At 45.1% G+C, this 13,875-nt stretch overlaps 1 long non-coding RNA gene across 1 annotated transcript; it reads right to left on the bottom strand.

The window, feature by feature from the left end:
- Positions 1–11,709: 11,709 nt before the first annotated feature.
- Positions 11,710–13,012, bottom strand: LOC140682100 (uncharacterized). Its single transcript, XR_012053349.1, has 2 exons — positions 12,796–13,012; positions 11,710–12,361 (listed from the first exon to the last, which is right to left on the bottom strand). It is a non-coding gene; the product is annotated as an uncharacterized lncRNA (long non-coding RNA).
- Positions 13,013–13,875: the final 863 nt, after the last annotated feature.

A 13,875-nucleotide genomic window follows, 5' to 3' on the forward strand; every position in this document is an offset into this window, starting at 1 on the left:
CAGCTTCACTGGGTCGGATGCCCCCTTTTTATACTGTTTTTTGTTCCTTTGGATTGGTTTCTGTTGGGATCCTTCATTTGCATGAAGGTTTAAGGTGCTTGATTGGCCCATTACAGTTCTGTCCAGGCTGGCTCATTTTGCTTGGGGGGGGTGGGGGGGTGGGGGTGGAGGTGCACTTTACTTAGGTGTAATACGTTAGGTTGAGTACTGTATTTCTTAAAACTACCCTTTTAATCCCTTTTACAATATAATAACCAAACTTCTTAACAGTACATGCTTAACAATTATCAAATATTTTACAAGTTTCTAACCTATTTTTGACAATTCTCCCCTCTAAATATTTGATCAGCCTTCCAGCCTGCATCAACCTTTTAAAGTTCAACTTCTACTTTTCTCAATTTCTTGTACTGTTCAAGCATATCTCTGGCATTCTGATCACTCTGTTCTTTTATTAACATTACTTTTTCGCCATTTTCCCCTTCTACGTTACCTTGCAGCATGATGCTGCTTTGGACAATGCTGGTTACTATCTGGACTAGACATGGAATTGCACATGGTAGAAATAATACACTTGCTAGTGCACACACCACAAAGAAGGCCAATTTCTTCCACCATTTACTGTTCCAGGTGAATAAGTTGTCCCACAAATCGAAGGCTTCAAATAAGGGGGTCCATTTTTGCATTCCAACATAGGTTAGTTTCCTAATATTTTGAGTAATGTTTTTAATTACATTTCTGTGGTCATCAATCTCTAGGCAGCATTCTGAAGTATTAAATCTCCCACAGATCCCTCCTTCCTCTGCGAGGAGGTAGTCCACTGCCACTCAAATTTGGTAAATTACTGATCGTGTTTGTAGTTGCTTCTGGTTTAAGAGATCCATGGTCAGAGTTGTTTGATTTGACATTATTTCAAGTACTGCTTGTAAACGGATGATTCAATTGAGCATGTATACTGGGGTTCAGTACCCTCAAGATCCATCTTGGGCCCAGGTAGCCGGCCCATAAGTATCGATAATCTTTTTGTGGAGTCCAAATTTAATTGTTCCAATTTTGGGTTACGCCAAATAAACTGCTTTTCTTTCTGGCCAGATCATCATATACCGGGACTCCCAAGTTTGATTTCGCATCCTTAGGTAGTAACAAAAAGGATGGTTTTATTGCTCCAATTCTACAACTCCCAGTCCACCCTCCTGGTAACTTCACCTATGCTGTGTTGCCACAGATCGAAAAGAAATTTTTAGGTGCATCCCAGAAATTAGAATCTTGATTTGTTATATGTTTCCAATATTTGGATAGGGTTTCTATTGCCCAGAATGGGTTAATATAATCTCCTAAGCATTCAAACTTTACTTTTTTTCACTGTATACACATGTACTTTCAGTTTTTTCTATTGACCAATATGAATGGGGGGTTTCAGAGATCCACCTGGAGTGTGTGTAATTTGCTGCTAGATATCTTTTACATGGAGTTTCTCCTACTTCTATAGTATACATTTTCCCTTTTCTTGATAAACACTCTTCCCCTGTTATTGTTGATTTAAGCTTCCACTCTCCTTCCCTTCTTTTGGGTACTACAATGCTTTTTCTTGATGTAATCCATTTTAAAATTTCTTGGGGACCTAAACTGATACTGTCCCATGGCCAAATTTCACTTAAGTGTGTCCCCCCACACACCCAACAATCAGTCAAATTAAATTATTTTGTAATCTTTTCCACCATATCGATAAAAAGTTTCTTTCCATATATTTATCCCTTTCTATCCCTTTGTCTTTTCAATTGCACTTCTTTCTCTTTGAGTGTATCCTCTAAGTTGTTTTCACTTTCTTGTTCGAAACATACCCATCTTTCTTGCATAGGGTACTCTGTTGCAGAATTTCTGAGAGAGAGAGGGGGCATGATTTATGTCTGGAATGAGATTTGAGCTACTCCAGCCTAGGCCTCAGATATGGGCCTTGTGAGGCCTTGAAAGTTTATGACGCAGTAAGAAAAAGAGCTTGTGGTGCATTTAGAAATTACATTAAGGTGTGGATGTGAAGCACTGGGTTTTCTGGGTGTGAATTAGTATAGGTTTATAGTGTGGAGTTTAGTCCACCTTAAGACAAGGACAAACAATATTAGCTTGCCAATGAGAGTGCCTTTGTAAACTGTAAACTATATTGAAGTGTACATAAACTACCATCTTCTAACTAATAAATGGAGATTGTTTGATTGACCACATTGGCCTGATCTGTGTTTGTCCTGTCCAGTTTTCCTGTCTTAAAAGGTCCCTGGCTTTGGTACTCTCCTGATTGTGGTAGGTAAGGGACAGGCGAGCGGAAGATTACGGGGTGTGACGGAAAGATAGACCCCTCCCCCTCTCTCTCTCCCCCACGCTATCTATCGACCCCAGGAGCCTCAGAAGAATGCAGCCACACCTGCCCTGGTAAATTTCCACTACCCAGCTAACCCCTGAGACCCCCAACCCCCCTCTGATGCAGCAAAATCCCCCAAAACTATTTAAACCCACGAGATAGGATAATAAACGCTTTTCAACCGTCTGCCATATTGGTGTCTGCGTGTGTTGACTAGCCCGAGCAGCCTGGGCGAGGCCAGGCTGCCGTGCTGTTCCCTGAACCAGGTCTCTGGTTGTCTTTTATAAAGGCAACACCTGATGTCCTCTGGCTTGGGTTTGCAATATTTTTAGCTAGCCAATATATTTTATTATCTTCTTTAGGGGTTGTTAACTGGGAGTGTTCGATACATTTGGGATTCATGTTTGTGTGTACTCTGATTAATACACTTACTGTATCTCCTCTATACAAGGGATAGTAACACTTCTCACAAGTGTTTCCTCCACTTCCTTCGAAGTGGATGAGTAGTAGCATTGCTACGAGTGGGAGTCTGGTACGGGCTGGCCTCCTCACCTCTTGAACCACAGGGGTTTTCTCAGTGCCCTGAGAGTTTTTCCCAGAGGTAGTTCTCAATCCAGTCTTGTCTCCCACCTCTGGTTTTTCCCTTCTTCTGGAGACATTCTTCCATGACCCTTAGCGTACCAACTCCCTTCCATCAATTTGGTCCCAATTAGGGTTGCAAGGGGAGTGCTCTATGGAACAGTACTCAAAACTGAGATGTTATTTTGATTGTCAATTTTTAGCTGAACAAAGTTTATACTATAGCCATAACAAACATTAACAAACTTTATGGATATAAGGATAACAATATTGATGCTTCCCTGGGAGGAGTTGTGTTCAGGATTGCGCTTCTTTTGGTGTTTTCCTCAGGACCAATTGCAAGTCTTTATTGTTTCTGTTGGCTATAGTCCATTCGCTTGCCTCAGCTGGGGCTTGTATTGGACTCTTCACTCAATTTGCATGAGTCCACTCCCACTCCTTTGTTCTTACTGCGGTGTTTGTTGTAAGCAGCACCTGGAAGGGGCCTTCAAAATGAGCAGTTAGTGGAGGGTTTTTCATTATTTAATCAATATCCCGTCTCCTGGGTTAATAGCATGTATTTTACAGTTCAGTGGGGAAGTTTGGGGAAGGTAGCCCTTTTTCCTTAGTTCTTCTAGGGTTGTTGTTACTGTTTATATATATTTTTGCATTGTCGTCCCCCCTTCTAGATATTCCCCAATACTGGATGGGGTAAGCAAGAAAGGCAGCCCAAACAACATTTCGTAAGGAGAGACCCCTAGATCTGTTCTGGGTCTCGTTCTTATTTGTAATAGGGCTAGTGGTAAACATTTGACCCAATTCCATTGGGTTTCTAAGACCAATTTTGTTAAAATATTCTTTAAAGTTTGATTCACGCTCTTGACCCTCCCAGAACTCTGAGGTTGCCAAGGGCTGTGTAACTCCCACTTTATTCCCAGGGCCCTGATGACTTGTTGCAGAACATTGGATGTAAAATGGGGGCAATGGTCCAAATCAATAATATTTGCTAGTCCGTATCTTGGAATACTTTCTTCCAAGAGAACTTTTGTCACAGTTTGGGCTGTCTCCCTTATCGTGGGGAACACTTCAACCCAGTGGGTTAGATGGTCAGCTATGACCAATAGGTGTTTATATCCTTGGGCTGGAGTTAATACAGTAAAATCAACCTGAATACTCTGGAAAGGTCTTATGGCTAATTTCCTCCCTCCTGGAGTGGTTTTGCACATCACCTTTTTGTTGACTTTTTGGCAGGTTAAGCATTCTCCTGTGATGGATCTGGCTATTTCATATATTCCCATCCCCATGTAATAATTCAGGAAATGATCACATATTCCATGTGTTCCCCAGTGAGTTAATCAGTGTATCTCTTCCATCACTTTCCTGGTTATTATTCGGTTGAATATTTGTCACCCGTCTGGGGTCCACCACTTTCCATCTTCTGTTTTTACCCCTCCCATTTTCTCTATTTCTTTTAGCTCCTTGTCATTGAAAATTGGTGCCCTCTCTTCCCTTCTTTTTCCCTGGTTTTCTTTTACCCTTAGGACTATGACTGGGTCCCCCATTTCTAAGGCTGCTTCTGTGGCCACCAGGTCTGCTAATTTGTTTCCTTGGATTTCAGGGTTATCCCCTTTTTGGTGACCTTTAATATTGAAACACGGATGAAAATCAAAACCCCACAATTCCAATAAAGATTTGTAGGGAACGGTATTTTTTATTGCAGCACTGGATGAACACCGGGATTTCCCATGCAGCAGGGATTTCCCTTCAAAGGGCATTGTTGTGGTTTGACACGGAAAAAGAATTTTTCTCGGAAGGAAGAGGTCAATATGGATATTGACCAATTAAAGGTGGACACGCCTCTGAGAACACAGAGGGGTTAAAAGCAGAATTCCCAGGAGAACTCGCTCTTTGGTTCTGGTCAGTGTGCAGTACAGACTCTCCCCTGCCCAGCGACGAGCTGGGTGGGGGAGGGGAAAAGCCATGTGGCCTTCAGAGGTCTATTAACAGAAGGTATCTCCCCAGAGGGAGACATTGTTCTTGGAAGAGATAAGAAAACTTCCCAACCTCCAACAGATGGCAAATAGAATACATGCTTATCTTACAAGCCAGGACAAATACTGAGTTGGTTCCTCTGGGATCCTCCATGTAAAAGTTCCATTGCTAACTTTATATCTCTTACACGCAGTATTTCCTACTTCATTATGAAAATTTTTCCCAGTGCGCCAGAGACATTCTTCTCATATCACTGTTGAGCTTAAAATCCACACTTCTGGTCGGTTTTCCCCCCTTGTATTTGCCTGGTTCCACTTAAGGAGTTCAACTGGGCCTAGGCTACTGCCTTTCCATGGCCATTCCTCTGACATCAAAGCTCCCCCACAAACCCAACAGTTGGTTATGTTAAGTTCCTACTTATTCTTTCCCCTAATTCCATGAACAGATTTTTACCCAGTCTCGAGATATCTATTTCCTTTCCTAATTGTTGTTGAAGTTTTGTATATAAATCTTGACGTGAATTTGGCAAAGATTTTGACTGCTGTACTGGCTTTGCCTTTCTGCTTACCAGTTGTTCTTTAACCAAATCTTGGACTTCACTCCCAGTAGCAAAAGTGAAAGAAACCCATCTCTCTCCTTTTGGACATTTACTTCCCAACTTGTTACCACTTGTTCCTAAATTTTCTGCAATCCAGTACTTTTCCCTATTTTGTATACAATTGCTTAATTTGGATGGGTTATGACAGTGACTGTTGAGATGGGTGTGTGCAACAAAAAAGGAACCTCGGTGTCTCTCCATATACAGCTTTCGGTAACATCTGTGACATGACTTTGCCAGTATCCCGAAAGGGAAAAGACAAAAGATGAGTGAAAGAAAAAGGAATAACAGAGGTCTGGTATGGCTTATACCCCCACCTTCCCTGCCTATGGGGTTGCAACCCATAGCAGGTGTATATGATCTTCTTGGTAGTGAGTGCAGTGGCCAATCCAGTCTTGCCCTCTTTTTCCTTGTCACTTCCTTTTTGCTAATTTCCAGGCAAAAAGTTTTTGGCACTCCTTAACTGTAGTTTCCCACCATTCCTCAGGTATTTCCCATTCAACAGGCACTAATAATTCCCATCCACCAAAAAAAGTTATTATTTCAGTTGTTTTGAGTTCTATCTGGATAGAGAATAAATTTGGCACTCAACACTTCCTGCAACTAGAACCCCGATTTTGTGAACTACAATACCAATTTTTCCCACAATTTAAACATTTACATTTAACCCAGCTAGCGTGTCCAGTATTGGAACGAATCAAACAGGGTATACGATATGGCACTGATGGAAGTTACAATTCCTCCTCTTCTTTGTCTAAGTCACAGGCTAAGGTCAGAATATGCGAACTCTCTGACTGAAACAGTCCTGATCCTCCTGTTTGAAGTGGAAGTATTCCTCCCCAAGGGGGGTATTGGAGGTGTCTCAGGACTTGTCCAGGCGGTACTCGAAACCACTGATATAAGCTCGGCCTTATTTCCCAGTTAGGTGCAATTCTTCATACATTCCTTGCATCATTTGGGTCTTCCCAGTCTATTACCACCTGATCCCTGCTTAAGAGTCAATTTGGTATCACCCAGTTTAGATGTTATAGTCCACTCCTTAGGTTCTTCCACAGGTCCTTTGATTCTGCTGGCATGGATCCACCCTTGTTCCCTGGTCCAGATCGCTGTCTCAGTAGTCAGTAGCACCTGAAAAGGACCTTCCAATTGTGGAGTTAAAGGTTGTTCTTTCCACATTTTCACTAATACCCATTCCCCTGGATGGATATTATGAAATTTAAATTCTAAAAGTGTGGTTTGAGGGATTATCCCTTTCAACCTCAAATTTTTAAGAGTTTTTGCAATTGTGGTGACATATTTTCTAACACTCATTTCCCCTACTTCATAAGTAGCAGTTTCATGTTGGGTGGTCAGAAAGCCCTTACATCCCCCGTGTTAATGGGGACATTTACAAATCCGATGACACCAGGGGCGGTCAGAACTTCCCTTAAGGGGTACAGGTTGGGTCTGTCCCTTTCATCATTGCTCTCCTCCGTGTTTTCTCTCCTTGTTTTCTGCTGTCTTTGACTGGCAGGAGGGGATGTGAGGTCCTTTGCGTAGAACGTGTGACCATGAGTGTCCGGGTGCTGTATGAGGGGAAGGGCCTGAGAGGTTCCTGGGGGGTCTGGCATTACCGCATCTGATGGCTGTGTATTAGGTGGCAGTGCTGAAGGAACCGAGGGCGCCGTCAGAGCGGCTGCGGGAGCCTGTGCTTGGGAGGGGGGGCTCTGATAAGGGGGAGGTAGGTACTCCCAGGGTTCCCATGTTTTACTTGAACTTACCTTGTTGCCAGAGGTTTTAACAGGGAATAGCTATGTGCTGGCATATTCCCACAACCTGGCATAATCCAATTCCTCATCGTCTATCCCACCTTCCTTGTACAGGTGGTCTGATAAAGCCTGGCAGAGTGTAGTTTCAAAGGTACCAAATGGAGGCCAATGCTGATATTTCCCTATTTCCATGCTTCCCCAAACCTCTATACAGTAATATATCATTTTCTCCTTAGATTTTCCCTGCCTTACAGAACAATCATCCCAATGTTTCAGCATCCATCCCAAAGGACTTTGCCTTGGAATCTCGTGCACCCCAATTTTCCCCACATTTTTAGGCTTTCCAGCTTTCCCTTGAGATTTTCCCTGAAATTTACTTTTCCTTTGACCCATGTGTCACGATCCGCTTATTGAGGGGTGTCGTGATGGTTCGTTAGCCGATCCCAAAGTGCAAAAGACAAACAGCAGGGGACTATCAGTTTAATCACAACAGATGCACCTTTATTAAGGGCCAAAACCAATAAATGCGATAGTGGGGTCAGAAAAGAAATAAAAAAAAGAGAGAGAGAGAGAGAGAAGGGGGGATGGGAATAGCTACCAACACAGGCGAGGTCCTCACTGGTCCGGATGATGGGGATCCATCTTGTTGTGTTGGGGAGAGTCTCCAAAGTCCTACCTAACCCAGGGGTCCAGTTATAGTCCACAGAGGGAAAAGGGGGGAACATGCAGAACAATGAGAGTCTATTGAAATTGCTATGGGGGGAACAGGTGTATCTACAGAAAATCATCCAGGCAGAACAAACACAATGAAGAATAAGTCCATTGAAGTTACTGGAGAAGAACAGGTCATGTCATTCCCCCCCTCCCCCACCACTCTCTGTGGTAGGGGTCTCAGTCTCAGTCCTTGGGGAGAGGGTTCTTGATCTCTGTCTGTCACGGTTCTAACGAGGCAGATGAGGGGTCTTCAGTGAGAGACCACCAGAGTCACCCCAACAGTTCATTTGGCTTAAAGGTGGAAAGTGAAGCAGGAATTGCAGCAGGCCGCCCTGTGCTGGGTCCACGCTGGGTCTTCGACAAGTCCTTGCCAACTCCTTGCCAAGTTCTTGCCGGGCCTCGTTCGGAACAGAATGTAACAGTACAGCAGCTGCACCTGCACTGTTGCCTTCTCCAAGCCGGAACTGCAGTGGGGGAAGGGAGTTCCTTCTCGTGGCAATCGGCAGGCAAATGAGTGAGGGTCTTCAGACGGCTTCTTACACCATGTTTTAGATTCTTCTTACCGTGTTTCTGAGTCGGTTTTCCATGATTTGTCCAAATCCAGTCAATCGATTTCCAAGCGTGGGTCAGTCTGTCTCCTGACTGCACCTTACCAACCTACTGATCCCACAGCGAACCGGTCTGTGAGTGTTCGGTTTTGGTAATTTTGTGCTCTCTTACCTGTTTCCTCTCCTGGACTCCTCGAGTCCTGGATCGGAGGGGTTTACCCGTTTCCCAAGCCTACGGGAATGCACCTTCCCCCCCCCGGTCCTTTTTGTGATGGGATCCCTGAAGGTTCCTCGAACCCAGGTTGTGTGCATGCTTTTTATGATGTGCCCGATTTTGTTCGCTTCCCCCGTGACCGACCACTTCCCTCATGGGATAGTGAAACTGTGGTTGTGGGCCCGCTCCCGCCTCATGACCAGGTCACGTCTCACACACACAGTCAATCCCACCCACTCAACCACGTGATACTTACGGCTCCTTTTCCCGCGTGCATTCTTCATGCACAGAGATTTTATGAGTGAAAAAAATGCAGCTGCGGCTCCGAGAGCTCTGGGTCCATTTTTATCCTTTCCTTATTGTGGCTTTCTGGCTATTGTTCGGAATCTGATTGGTTCCGAGGAGTTTCCCGGTCCTGTCTGGACGCTGAAATCAGTGGGGCACCGCCCGGATCTAGGATAGGGAACCCCCTGGATACCCCCAAACCAGATCACACCAGGGTCACCAAGTTTGTTATGGATAAAAATTAGTCCAGACAAATTAAAAATGAAAAATAAAAATTTATTTAGGATCTAATTCTCTCTGAGCCAGCCACAAGGAAAAAGGACAGTGCCCAGACCGGGTTCGGCGCTGGGTGTGTGACAGGCAGGACGCCTCTCAGCAGAGGTTCCCCTGGACACCCACACCACCCTCTTGGACCTTGCAGTTCTTATAGAAAATTTTCTGCCCAAGGCGAGGATTTTAGCCATCCGCCTTTTCTTTCTATCCAGAGTCTCACATATTCATAAATTTCTTTTCTCCAAGCCGGGGTTGAACAATCCAGGTCCACGTATGGACAGTGTTTCCTGATGAGGTTATGGGAACCGTAACATTCAGATGTATCAGCCCGGAGGACTCCAGCAATCCCAGTCTTGGGTCGTTACCAGAATGATCAGCTCCCAGGTGTTCCAGTATCGCCCTTTGGGATAGCCCATCTCCAGGCGAACCACATGTATTAGATTGTAAATAAGACATTGTCCACACCAACCGGCTCTGGTGTAACTGAATATGTGTGTGTGGGGAGGGGGGGGGGGCAGCTCACAGTGCTGGTGTGGATATTTTGTAATAACAAAATATTATACATGCCAAATCATATTTCCCCTGATCCAATACAACAATATTTCATTGGCGCAAATTATACTGAAACATATCACCTCCCATGCAAAACTACCACACTCACCATTTAGGTTCGACTGGGCTGGCCACCCATGGCCAGCCTTCAGATCCTCCTGACCCTTTGCAGACCCAGCAATTGCTTAGGTTAAAGGTTTTTGCTACTTCTCCTAAAACTAAAAAACTGTTTTCCCACCTCTGGCCCAAACCTAGCTGACTATATAAAGAAAAGATTATTAAGAAAGACATTCTAATGGTGTAATCTGATTTCCTAATCAAGTTCTCATGTTGTCTTCTGCACCACCTGTGGCAAGTGAAGGCACAGAAGCAACATAGAGAAAACAATGACAGCAAGTAGTAGCCCCCCCAGTGACTGGAGATCCAAAAGGAGGGATGCCCATATAGACTATTTCAGCAGACTACCTGTGGGTAGGAACACGGGGCTTCCCCCAGTATTGATGCACTGGCTACTGCTCCAGTCCACTCATGCGGAGTGTCAGTCATAGGATCCCATCCTTCTCCTCCAGCTGAGATGTCCAAATATGCAGGGCCTCAGAGACACTGACCAGAGTGTGATGGGTCCACCCCTGTTCAGCTGTCTTGATGGCTGTTTCTGTGGTCAGTAACACTTGGAAAAGTCCACACCACTTTGCCACCAGGGGTGCTTCTTTCAACTCCTTAATTAGGACCCAATCTCCTGGCTGGATGTTGTGAACAGCAAAGTCCAAAGGCAGGGTCTGTGTCAGCTGAGCTTCCTCTTGAAGAGATTTCACAAGAGACAGTATCCTGGCCACATATTGTTTTAAATATAACCCCCCCCCCCCCCACACACACACACACACACACACTAGGTTGAGAATTACAAGGGTAAGGAATTCCAAACATCAATTGAAAGTGAGATAATTGAATATCACTTCTGGATTTTGACCTTATTCTTTATAAAGCCAGTGGCAAAAGCCGTACCCATGGTATCTTACTTTCTATCACCAGCTTCAGGAGGTGTTTCTTTATTTCTTCATCATTCTTTCAACCTGGCCTGAGCGCTCGGGGTGCCAGGGGGTATGGAGGTTCCATCGTATTCCTAAAGCAGTCATAACCCCTTGAAGGATTTTTCCTGTAAAATGAGTTCCCCTATCTGAGTCTATTGCTTTCACAATCCCATATCTTGGAATTATTTGTTCCAAAAATACCTTAATAACTGATCCTGTAGTTGCTGAAACAGCAGGAAATGCTTCTGGCCACCCTGTTAGCTGACATGCTATTACCAGAAGATATTTAAACCTTGCCACTTGAGGCATTTCAGTAAAATCCACCTGGCATCTTTGAAAGGGACATACAGACCAAGACCTCCCTCCCCTGGCAATTTTCCTTGTAACCCTATTATTGGTTTTAGCAGAAATCACACAACCTTCAATAGTTTGTTTTGCCAGAGTAAAAAGACCCACAGCAGTGTACATTTTGAGGAAGACTTCCACCAGTCCTCAAAAGGACCAATTACTCCCTTCATGGAGTTGTTTTAATATTTGTAAGACCAGAGCTTTTGGTATCCATTGCTTACCATCCCTTCTAAACCAATTATCTCCTCTTTCCTCTGATTCACTATTTTTAATTATCTCACAGAATCACAAGGTTGGAAGAGACTTTCAAGACCATCGAGTTCAGCCCATGCCATAACACCTCAACTAAACCATGTCACTGAGTGCCACATCCATTATTTTTTTAAACACATTGTCATGGTTTGACACTGGCACAATGCCAGTGCCCTCCATGAAAATGCAATTTCTCAACTGAATGCTGTGAAATGTGATCGAGAACAGAGCAAAGCAGGCTCAAGCTTAATAATAAGAAATAAAACTTTATTAAACTACTACCACTATGCTACTATAAAAGGGGGGGGGGGGGAAAGAAGAAAGAAACACACACAATTCAAAATGAAAACTTTCCAAAGCATTCTTCTTCCCACCACCCAACTCCAACAAACTACAGTGAGACACAATCTGGACCTCAATCAGGTTTCCACCCTCCAGATAATCAACACCCAGTCTATCTGCAGGGAGAGAGGAGTCTCTCTTGTGCCACAGACCCCCCAAGAAACACAGCTGCCACACTCTGTGCTTCCATGTCACCACATGGCACCGCCCGGAGAAAAAGTTTGCCAGTGGTGACCCTCTCTTTTCCATGCACGGTGCTCTCACCACCAATGCATGGATGGACAGACTGCTTTTAGGATTTTTTTCTTTTTAAGGATGCCCTGCCAAGAGGGGAAAAAACAATAGTTCAGTTTTTCATTTTTGGGACCAACAGTCCCCCCCATTTTTCCCTGGGGCTGAGGATCTACGAACAGAGCTCTTCTTCTCTTCTTCCTCTCTGAAGACAGGGGGCACTACCACAAACCTCCTTAACTTTTCACTGTTCGCTCCACTTCTGTCTTTTCCCAGCTGAAGCAGGTCTCTTGGCTCACCAGCATCCTCCTAAAATACAGTCTCTCTTTGGAGGAGAAGATCAGTTCAATCTGTGGCTACTAAGAAAAAGTCCAGCCAAACAGCCACTCCATCATCTCCTCCCACCTAGAATTTCTCCTTCCCACATCCCAGGTCCCAGGCTGTCTCTCTTCTTCTCTTTTCAAACCAAGGAGGAGAAAAATTTTACAAAGCTTTCATTTCTCAGGAAGGGTTAAAAGTCCCAACTCCCAAGGATGGCTCGCTGCCCAGGCTCCAGCTCCCACAGGCGGCTGGGCACCTTGCGCCCCCCCCGCTCTTTTCCTTCCCCGCGGTGAACTGCTGGCAAAAACTACCGCTGTCTCTTTTTCTCTCTTGGGAGAGAGAGAGACTCTGGGGGGAATGGAGACATCCCAGATTTTGTCCACCCTTCCATCTGCAGGGGGCCAACCCGAGTTCCAGTCCCTCTACCCTTGGGCCTACCTCCGAAGGCCACATGGCTTCTCCCCTCCCCCACCCAGCTCGTCGCTGGGCAGGGGAGAGTCCTGCACTGACCGCTGACCGGAACCCAAGAGAGCGAATTCTCCTGGGAATTCTGCTTTTAACCCCTCTGTGTTCTCAGAGGCGTGTCCACCTTCAATTGGTCAATGTCCAAATTGACTTCTTCCTTCCGGAAAAATTCTTTTTCCGTGTCAAACCACGACACACATCCAGGGATGGTGACTCCACCACCTCCCCGGGCAGACCATTCCAGTACTTTATTACTCTTTCTGTAAAAAACTTTTCCCTAATATCCAACCTATATTTTCCTTGGTGCAGCTTGAGACTGTGTGCTCTCGTTCTGTCATTTGCTGCCTGGAGAAAGAGACCAATCCCGATCTGACTGCAACCACCTTTCAGGAAGTTGTAGAGAGTGAGAAGGTCATGTCTGAGTCTCCTTTTCTCCAGGCTAAACAACCCCAGCTCCCTCAGTTGTTCCTCATAGGGCTTGTGTTCCAAGCCCCTCACCAGCCTCGTTGCCCTCCTCTGGATGCGCTCAAGCATCTTAATGTCCTTCTTAAACTGAGGGGCCCAGAACTGGACGCAGTACTCAAGGTGTGGCCTCACCAGTGCCAAGGACAGGGGAAGAATGACCTCCTGGTCCTGCTGGCCACACTATTCCTGATACAGACCAGGATGCCGTTGGCCTTTTTGGCTACCAGGGCACACTGCTGGCTCATATTCAATTGACTGTCGACCAGTACCCCCAGGTCCCTTTCCGCCTGGGCCCTGTCCAGCCACACCATCCCCAGCCCATAACGCTGCAGGGGGTTATTGTGGCCAAAATGCAGGACTCAGCACTTGGACTTATTAAACTTCATCTTGTTAGAATCTGCGTATCTATCGACCCCTTCCAGGTCTCTCTGCAGAGCCATCCTACCTTCCAAGAGATTGACACATGCTACCAGCTTAGTGTCGTCTGCAAATTTACTAATGAAGGACTCAATACCCTCATCCATGTCATCAATAAAAATATTGAACAGAACTGGCCCCAGCACAGACCCCTGAGGGACACCACTGGTG

The sequence above is a fragment of the Taeniopygia guttata genome, chromosome W (genome assembly GCF_048771995.1).
Source record: "Taeniopygia guttata chromosome W, bTaeGut7.mat, whole genome shotgun sequence".
Taxonomy (NCBI): domain Eukaryota; kingdom Metazoa; phylum Chordata; class Aves; order Passeriformes; family Estrildidae; genus Taeniopygia; species Taeniopygia guttata.